This window comes from Prionailurus bengalensis, chromosome E3 (genome assembly GCF_016509475.1).
Source record: "Prionailurus bengalensis isolate Pbe53 chromosome E3, Fcat_Pben_1.1_paternal_pri, whole genome shotgun sequence".
In the NCBI taxonomy this organism is placed as follows: domain Eukaryota; kingdom Metazoa; phylum Chordata; class Mammalia; order Carnivora; family Felidae; genus Prionailurus; species Prionailurus bengalensis.
The window spans coordinates 10,963,513-10,973,397 of NC_057357.1; the positions used below are offsets into that span (position 1 = coordinate 10,963,513).

The 9,885-nt window shown below is 57.5% G+C and overlaps 1 long non-coding RNA gene across 2 annotated transcripts; it reads right to left on the bottom strand.

Moving 5' to 3' along the window:
- Positions 1-312: 312 nt before the first annotated feature.
- On the bottom strand, positions 313-8,602 carry LOC122472023. Of its 2 annotated transcripts, none has more exons than XR_006294330.1 (3): positions 7,968-8,602; positions 2,640-2,697; positions 313-358 (listed from the first exon to the last, which is right to left on the bottom strand). It is a non-coding gene; the product is annotated as an uncharacterized LOC122472023 (long non-coding RNA). The 2 variants fall into 2 exon arrangements; XR_006294331.1 differs by lacking the exon at positions 313-358 and adding an exon at positions 2,291-2,313.
- Positions 8,603-9,885: the final 1,283 nt, after the last annotated feature.

Here is a 9,885-nt window from a genome sequence, read left to right on the forward strand (position 1 = left end):
CATGAACCGTGAGATCAGGACCTGAGCCGAAATCACGAGTCAGATGCTTAACCGACTGAGCCCCCCAGGTGCCCCTATATGTTATTTTTAAATCTCTTTTTGGCCCTCAAGTAGAGAGGATTGACTGATTTAATTTTTTTTATTATTGAAGAGTAATTGACATACAGTATTGTATGAGTTCGGGGCGCCTGGGTGGCTCAGTCGGTTAAGCATCTGACTTCGGCTCAGGTCATGATCTCACGGTCCGTGAGTTCAAGCCCCACGCTGGGCTCTGTGCTGACAGCTCGGAGCCTGGAGCCTGCTTCGGATTCTGTGTCTCCCTGTCTGTGACCCTCCCCCATTCATGCTGTGTCTCTCTCTGTCTCAAAAATAAATAAACATTAAAATAATTAAAAAAGAAATAAAAAATAATATTGTATGAGTTCAGGTGCACAACAATACATATGCACGTGCGTTCTGCAAGTCCGGGTGCCATATTATCATACTGTTACCATATTATCGACTATATTCCCCATGCCGAGGAAGCTTCCTTTATATTGTTCCTTTCAATCCTGTTCGTGCCCCCACAGGCAAACTTTCCCAAGCATGTCTTTTTTCTTCCTGTGTATTCTTGGATGCTTAACTGGCACGGAGGTTCCTCTTGGGGAATGGCATGTCTTGGAACTAGGCTGGTGGCTGCACCACATCATGACTGTACCAAATGCCACTGGACTGTATGCTTCAAAACGGGGTCAATGTTATGCTATGTGAATTTCACCTCATTTTTTAAAACGTGTCTGGCTGTTGAGGGGGGGTGTTATTTACATGAGTGGAGTTGGGCTATTTTTTCCACTCGCGCTGCTTTTTTTTTTAATGTTTTATTTTATTATTTGTTTGAGAGAGAGAGAGAGTGTGTGTGTGTGCAAGCAGGGAAGAGGGCAGAGAGAGAGGGAGACAGAGAATCCGAAGCAGGCTCCAGGCTCGGCACTGACAGCAATGAGCCCGACTTGGGGCTCAAACTCACGAACCTCGAGATCATGACCTGAGCCGAAGTCAGACTCTTGAACCAACTGAGCCACCCACGCGCCCCTCAGGCGCCCCTCGTGCTCTGTTTTTAAGATCTAACAGGGGCGCCTGGGTGGCGCAGTCGGTTAAGCGTCCGACTTCAGCCGGGTCACGATCTCGCGGTCCGGGAGTTTGAGCCCCGCGTCGGGCTCTGGGCTGATGGCTCAGAGCCTGGAGCCTGTTTCCGATTCTGTGTCTCCCTCTCTCTCTGCCCCTCCCCCGTTCATACTCTGTCTCTCTCTGTCCCAAAAATAAATAAACGTTGAAAAAAAAAATTAAAAAAAAAAAAAAAGATCTAACAACCTAGTCTCATCTCCACTGGGCTTGTGGCTTCACACGTGACTGTCACATGGTGCCCTGGTGTGGGCGTGGCCACCTTTTGCACACACACTCCACCGATGGGCACCTGGGGAAGCCCACTCCCGGCCTCTACATGCACTTGACTGAACGGAGCGCTGCTGGATGGCCCCTCATTGGGACCACTCCTGCTTACATCCTGCCAACACTGACCAGTACCTACCTCTTTACTGCCTGGCAGCCTGATGGGTGGTAAGCAGTATCTTCTTATTATTCTGATCTGCATTTCTCTGATTATAAGTGAGTTTGAGTGGTCCTTTCTGTTCTCTGGTTGTTTACATTTCCTCTCCTGCAAATGGCCAGTTCATACCCTTTGCCCATTTTGCTATAGGGGCTGCAGTCTATCCGTCCTCACTTCACAGCCATCCCATGTGTATTCCAGAACCGCAGTCCCTTGTTGCTTAAGACGCACAAACATCATCCTCCTCCCGTCTGCCGTGTTGCCGGTGGAGTCCTCCTCTGAACCAAGATCCTGAATTCCGGCTGGATATTTTTGAGGAACTTGATAAACTTACCCTAAAATATATGGAGGGGACGCCTGGGTGGCTCAGTCGGGGTTGAGCGTTCGACTTTGGCTCAGGTCATAATTTTACGGTTCATGGGTTTGAGTCGCATATCGGACTCTCAGCTGTCCGCACGGAGTCCACTTGGGATCCTCTGTCCCCCCACCCCCCGTCCCTCCCCCACTTGCTCTCTCTCTCAAAAATCAATAAACATTTAAAATATATGGAAGAGGGGCGCCTGGGTGGCGCAGTCGGTTAAGCGTCCGACTTCAGCCAGGTCACGATCTCGCGGTCCGTGCGTTCGAGCCCCGCGTCAGGCTCTGGGCTGATGGCTCGGAGCCTGGAGCCTGTTTCCGATTCTGTGTCTCCCTCTCTCTCTGCCCCTGCCCCGTTCATGCTCTGTCTCTCTCTGTCCCAAAAATAAATAAAACGTTCAAAAAAAGAAAATTAAAATAAAATAAAATAAAATATATGGAAGAATAAAGATTTGTAAGTGGCTAGCTGACTTTGAGAAAAAAAGAACCAAGAGGGGAGGACTGGCCCTGCTTCCTGTTAGCACAGACTACGAAGCCCCGGCCAGGAAGACAGTATGATCCGGGTACAAAAACAGCCAGATGGGCGACAGAACAGATCAGCCGGTTCAAAGGGAGCTGAACTCAGCCCCGGGTCCACGGGTTAAGGATGGAATGGTTAGTCGGGTTGAGGACATGGGCTCACTCTATGGAGAAAAATTACCACCGAAGCAGACTTAGTCTCTCCTAAGAAGGTGACTCCAAAGCGATAAAAGACAGACCTAGATAGGAAAAGCAAGAGGAGAATAAACCGTTGGAGAATATCTTTGTAACATAGGAGGGGGAGAACTTGAAACAAAACCCCAAGTGCACACACCATAAGGCAAAACCGGAGGGCCTGCAGCCTTATCCAGAGGAAGTGGCATTTCCTCCCGGATGCCAGCCTCGGCCCTGCCCACCTGGTGAGTCATGGGCGCACTTGAGGCTGGCAGCCCGGCCCGCCCTTCCCGTCGGTCCCCAGGAGGGAGTAGTGCAATGCCCGCCTTATCTCACCCTTGCCCGCAGCCCTGCAGACATGAGGTCAGGGCTGGGATGCAATGAGGGTGGGAGGCAGGAGGCAGCAGAGGGGTCAGGGAGGGGTCAGGGAGAGGTCAGGGGTCGCTGGCAAATGTTGCACAGGAAAAGCAGACCCTTGAAGGACCCCGGCCAGCTGCCAGGGCTGGGGGAGGTGAAAGGCTAATGCCATCAGGAGGTGGCAGGGGCGAGGGGACGGGGACACGTGTGGCATCCTCGTGGAACAGAGGGCCCTAGACTCAGATCTCCAGTGTAGGACTCCATCTGTGCCCCCCTACGTCACTGCTGCTCCCAGAATCCTCTCTGGTTTCTCCAATGGTTCTTTAGAGCCAGACCTTCCAGCCAAGACATAGCCAGACCGAGAAGCCATTGAGAGACCTGGCAAGGACGTGTCTACCCTTCCCAGTGTGTCTATACTCCATCAGCGTGCGGCCCTGGGGTGCTCCAGGTAGCTGTGCCTCACCCCTTTGGTCATCCAACAGAGGGCCACCCAACACAGGCCCCAGCGCTGACCCTAAGGCTCTCTGAGTCCGGGGTGGGACGAGTGCCCCTCAACAGCAGGGTACGTGTGTGTCTGGATGTCTGGGGCCAAGCTAGGCATGTGGACACCCACATATGTCCGTGACTGTGTGTGTGCAAATATCCAACCATCTGTCCCCTTTGTTTTGTCCCCGAGTCTACGCCAGCTGAACCAACGGCTCTTTTCCAGAAGGTTCCCTGACCCCTGGGACAACCGTCCTCCAGCCTGCCTCTGGGCATCCTGACCAGGAGTGGGCAGCAGTTTGCATGTTGGGCAGTCGGTTGGTCAACAATGAGCTATTCCGGGGTGCACAGGTCTGCCCTGAGGGGTTTACAGCCCGGGCAGCCCCCTTTTGCCAGCTAGCAGGGACAGGAGGGGGCTACAGTTGTCCATTCTGGCCAGCACCACTGGTTCCTGCAGCTGGACGGGGCCCCAGGGGCCCTTCCCCATCCCCAGGGTGCCAGTCCAGGGTGAGAGGGCAGGACCTATAGTCCATACCTCCCTCCACCCACCCACCTCCCCAGCATTGAACCCAATCGCGTGGAGAGAGAGCATTAGCCAGATTGTCCTGAATATAGAGCTTAGTGGCTGCTGTTACTGACAGAGAGAGAGAGAGACAGGGAGAGATTTGCACACACACACATGCACACACGTACATATACATACACACATCGTAAAATATTGCAACTCCTTTTTGAACCAATGCGTTCAGTTTGTGAAAATTCACACTTGAGTTGAGAGCCCCCCGTCAACCTACAGAACTCGGTCAAGCCCCCCCGCAAAGCCGCCTGATACCCCCTTCCAGTCACAGCTCTTCCCCCCCCTGCCGGGCCCCCGCCCCAGCAAGGAGAAGCCCTCTCTGACGTCTCCCACCAGAGACTACTTTGGCCGTTTCTGAACTTGACAGAGATAGAATCCTCCAGCTCGCCTGCTTTCATGTCTGAGATTCAGCGAGGCTGAGGCCAGTGGTTGACAACAGGTGGCTTTTGGGGGCTCATTGGAGGCAACAGGCCGCACCACCCTCATTCTCCCCCCACCCCACCTGAGTTCTCAGGAGCCCACTGCTGGGAAGAAGAGCCTAGAAGGAGATTTTTCCAGAGACTAAATGCCTGGAGCTCAGGTCCTCCCAGAGTCCGGGGAGGCCTCAGGGGCATCTGCCGAGCTCCCAGGCGGATGCCTTTGATGTGGGCAGCCAGGAATGAGACCAAAGGGTTGGGCCCCAAGCCTTCTCTGGCCCTTTCCAGAAACGCCCAGTGGGAAAGCAAGATGGGTGCTGGAGGCAAAGAGCCGCCTTCTGGCCCGGAAGAGCCTCCTGAGCCGTGGTCCTGTCGGAGGCGGTCCTGCAGGGTGAGCTGAACTGAGCCGGTGTGGATGGGGCGCAGCCTAGGCAGGGCGGGAGACCCCAACTATCTTCTGCCTCTTTCTAAGAAAGGAGGCTCTGTTCGATTTATCTCCATGCGGGGCCTGGCACAGGGACAAACACAGAGTACGTGTTTGTTGAATGAATGAGTGAATGCACCCATTTTCCAGACAAGGGACGGGAGGCCTGGAAGAGCAGGGGTGGCTGTAATTCACGTGGAGTATAGACACAGGCCTGTGAGTTTCGAAGAGGGCTGGTGTCCAGCCTCCTGAGAATGGCAACTAGGATCTGCCCGCTCCTGACCCCACCCTAGGTCAGGCCGCAGCAGGAAGTGGCAGTCTTGACCCCCCTCTCCCCCCCAAGGAGCCATCTTTGGAGATCTTTGGGAATATTTCCTGAAAACCAGGTCAGCCAGGACATCCTCCCTGCAGCTCCGGAGCTCCCGGGCGGGGCCTGGGCTTGCTTCCGGGCCCCTCTCTGCCTCCCCAGCTGGGTGGAACTCGGGGTGAGGCCAGGCAGCACCAGGAGGGTGTGGCAGGAGCGGGGAGGTGGTGGAGAGAGACAGGCCTGATTTATGAGGCAAGTAGCGACGGGACCACTTGGCAAGGTGGGCACGCACGACAGACCCTTGGAGATAAGATCCCAGAGGTATGCAAGCGATGTAAACCATAGTGGGGTGAGCACTGCGGTTTCTCCGTACCAGCCAGAGACACCTAGACCAGAGCAGGACGAGGCAGCCGTCTTGGACAGAAGGAGGCCTCAGGACCTTCCAGGGCCTTCCAGGGCCAGGCCTCGATTCCCTCACCAGCCGTCCTGGACCCCTCATTCTTCCCCACGCTGCCGCCTCTGTGCCACTGCTCAGACCATCCCCATCCCTCCCGCTCAGATTCTGCTTCATCACTGAACCCTGCCCAACTCTGCATCCACTCTCAAGGCAGACCTGCTGCAGAATTTTCCCTGACTTCAGGCTCCCCTTCATCACCGCCCCCAGGCCAGGTCCGTCCCTCGTGGCTCATCATGGCCCTTCTCACGCTCAGCCTTCTTGACCTCCCGCACATCCCTGGATGTGCCCACACTTCTTGACATTTTGGGGCCTTTGCACACATGATGTCTTGGCTCCCAAATCCCTCTCTGCTCTGATCTGCTGGCAAACTCCTATTCAACCTTCAAAACCCATCTCCCAGGTCCGCTCTTCCAGAGTCATCGCGGCCTCTTGAAGGTAGAGGGAAGGGAGCCCTCAGCTCCCACTGCCCCCCAGTGTCAGTCCAGCCTTCTTGGTCAGAGAATTCAGCACTCTTCCCAGGCTGTACCCCCTTTGACTGGGCTTGTCTAGGCCGGAAGCCTCAGGTGTGCCCTCTCTGGGTCCCCAACTTCCACCTCGGACTGTCCAGGACTCAGAATCTCCAAGTTCAAAGCCAGAGGCTCCCTCCTTTTACGAAGAGGCCATCACTGAGACACCAAAAGGATGGGGCCTCCACACCACCCCCTCACATGTTCACTCTGTCGCCGCCCCCCACCCCAGCCCAGCCCTGGCCCATTGCCCTCCATCCTGATCACAGTGACCACTGTGAAGGCAATGGCCAGGACTGCTAGGAGAGGGAGAAACTGAGGCTAGAGGTGGGGAGAGGACGTATTATTCAAGCCAAACTCAAAACGGTGGTAAAGCCTTAAGCTGGTAAACTGCCTTAAGTGACCCTGTGTCCAGACCAGGTTGAGGACACGCCCCCCTCTAAGTAGAGGGCATGGGACCTACCAGCTGGTGCCCAGGCAGGACACATGAACAAGGGAAAGTCAATGTGTACAAGGTCGAGGGCTGCACCTGCTGCCTGCTCGGGGCTGGAGATACACATGGGCCAGGGCAGGCTAGTTAGGAGATGTCCTAGTTGAGCGCCCTGGGGAGGAAAGAGAACCAGGGCGTTGGCCGTCCGCACAAGGCCAGCGTCTGCTGACACACTGCCCAGGCACTGCAGCCACGAGCCAATGGCACAGCCACCAGGTGATGCATCCAACACAGATTCCCTTGGCTCTGGGCACAACCTGGGGACCCACGTCTGCAGACAGCCACGACCCCTCCTCACTGCCCTCCCACAGGAATGCATGACTTTGGACGGAGACTGTGTCATCCAAGAAACATTCCATGTTTTCCTTGGTGCGTGCTCTGGGAACGTGGCGAGAATGCTGTCCACACTGCCGTCCACATACTTGGGCGGCTGCCTGAACGCTGGGCTTCCCGGGCCAACCATGTCCTCAGTCCAAAGGGGCCCGGGCCCTGGAAGGCCACCCTTCTCCACCACCTGCCTGGGAGACCCGGTGGGAATATTTCTGGGTTTGGGATCAGGTTGGAGTGGGGGGGGGGGGCAGTTTGCTGGGAATGGAAGTCTATTGCCCCCCACCCACGCCCAGGCTCCTCTTGGCCAAGCACTGTCTTTGAACGTGGGAGACAGAGACCTGGGTGCCAGTTCCCCTACTGGCCACGGGTCTTGACTCTGGGCAAGCCGTGCCCCTCTCTGAGCCTCAGTCTTACCCTCCATACAATGGGCTCCCTCGAGGCCTTCCAACTCCAAGGGGTCTAGAGTTAGAAACTTTTGAGTCTCCACCTAGACAGGAGCATAGGAAGGGGCCCACCCGTATCCCCACGCCCTCACCTCATGGCGACAGGGACACATCAGGCTTTGTTCCCGTTGGTCTCTTGCCTGCAACCGCTTTACCTCCTTTTTCCTGCTCTGAGCACAGAAGCCAGCCACGGGGCCTTCCTTCCCTGGGACACCTCCTCTGACCACATGCCCTGCTTCTCCTTCCCCTTCGGCCTTCTGTCTCATCTCACCTTGGTCCCTGGCCTTGTGCTGCGGGTGACCAAGCAAGGTGGCGGTGGTGGGGAGTGCTGTCCACACGCACAGCACTCAGGTGGCTCCGGAACATTTCTGGGATGGGTGTGCTTCCCTGGTCCCCCAGGGTGGCTGGAGAGAGTGTCAGTGCCCCAGCCCCACCCTCCCTCAGAAAGACCTCCCACCGAGGTAGCTGGTGGCGGTGACGGACCCTGCACAGGCGTCAGCCCCCGGGGTGCACCTGGGCCCCGGCCGCAGCCCTAGGCTGGTCACCTGCTCTGCAGGAGCTAACAGCAAAGGCTCCGGCCTCTTCTGCTTTCAATTTGGACGTGGTGGACAGAGCGCAAAGATGTTCACGTTTCCTTAGACTCTTCCTGGCCAGGGCCCGGGGCAGAGGCTCAGGACAGACGACTTCAGGGAGAGAGAGTCAGGCACGACCAGCCCCCGTCTGGAAGGGCCGCATCAGAACAGCAGAACTGGGGTTGTCCTGGCCCACAGGTGAACAGTGCACCAGGGTCCAAAGGGTGTTGGAACCAAATACCTCTTTCCACAGGCAAAGAATCCGAGGCCCGCCGGGAGAAGAAGCTTGCCCAGGGCCCACAGGACACCTGCCTCTTGGCTTCTGGCTGAGCAGCTTTTGAGATGACAGCTCTAAAATGGGGCGTGGGAGAGGGGGACAGTCAGAGACCCAGGTCGAGATGGGCCTCAGGCCCCTGCCACAGGGGCACAGGTGTTATGTCTGTGTGAGGGCCGTCGAGGCCATGCCCTCTGACGCCTCTGACCGGCATTCTAATTTGAGATTCTGAGACCATGGGTCTACCAGACAATGACCTCTCAAGGCCAAGTGCACCTGTCCCCCAGCTCAGGGCTTCTGCTAGGACCCCTGGAGCTAAGAACAAAGCCTGAGGTGAGCAGGGCCTCGGTCACTCTTTGGGTCCCTTGACCTGCCAGGCCTGTCCTTCCTGCCCGACCCCCCCCCCCCAGCCGGCATTTGCCTTGGCCTGCCTCTCACCCAGCCTTGCAGAGAACCAAGTGCCTGGAGTTGGTCACATCCGGCCCAGCCGTCTAAACAGGCCTGAGGGCCCAGAGCATGCCGGGCCCAAGGGGAGCCCAAAATAACATCTGAGTCAGCGTCCCTGCAGACACCCCCACCCGCCTGAGCCCACAGGGAGGGGCCTTAGAGGAGGCCCAGACAGAGGACCAGGCCAGGTCAGACGGCCACCTGCTCTGATGGGGCCCAGCCAGTGGCAGGCACAGCCCAGAGGCCAACGAGAACATTAGGGTCACAAGAGAGAGTCCGGGGAGTAGAGGCAGGAAGGGTGACCTCTAAGGGCCTCCTGTCTAAGGGAGACAGAGGTGACTGCAGTCCAGGTGGTTGATGTCACGCCATAGGGCCCCGGGGGTTGGGGCGGGGGGGTAGGGAGGCAAAGGAGACCTCAATCCAGCCCGAGGTCAAAGAAGTCTCCCGGAGGCAAGCAAGTTCTGAAGGAAGGATGGGTTGGATCTGGACAGGACAGGACTGGAGAGGCACGCTCTAGATGGGAGGTGAGGAGGAGAGCTCGTACCCAACCCCAGGAGACTCCAAGGAGTTGAGAGCCCACGTCTGGGGCATCGGGGACAGGAACTAGGCTGCTGTCATCCAGGTTCCAGTCCGGCCCTGGGCCGGGGGGGGACAGTGCTCCAGGCCCCGGGACCTAGGACTATTTGAGACAGGAGGCAGGAGCCATGTGGCCTCGGCTCCTTTCCGAAGGCCGTCCCCAAGCGAGCTGGCCCAGGCAGCACTGTGTCCCCATGTCCCCGGGTGGGCGGCTCGCGCCGGTCCCCGCGCATTCACAGCCTTGGCAGCTGGGAGGTCGCCGTGCCCCTCATCCCCAAGCTGCCGCAAGAGGCAGATACCTGAGTCCCCGCTGGCCCGCGGCTTAATCCCCCAGCTTTCCTGAGAACGGCTCGGCTGTTCTTGGCCAAGGGCCTCCGCTAAGCCTGGCACGGCCGCGGCTTGGCCCTCACCAGCGAGCAAGGGCTTGGCCGGGGCCCAGCCGGGGTGGCGGACATGACAGAAGGCACAGAACATGGGGCCCAGGAGGGCAGTGAGACCGAGCAGCAGGGTGGGGCTCGCCTCCCGGGGCCCCTCTCGTCCAGCGGAGGCCGCAGCGGCCTTCTCCCAGCTTAGCTGGTCCAGAAACAGGCAGAA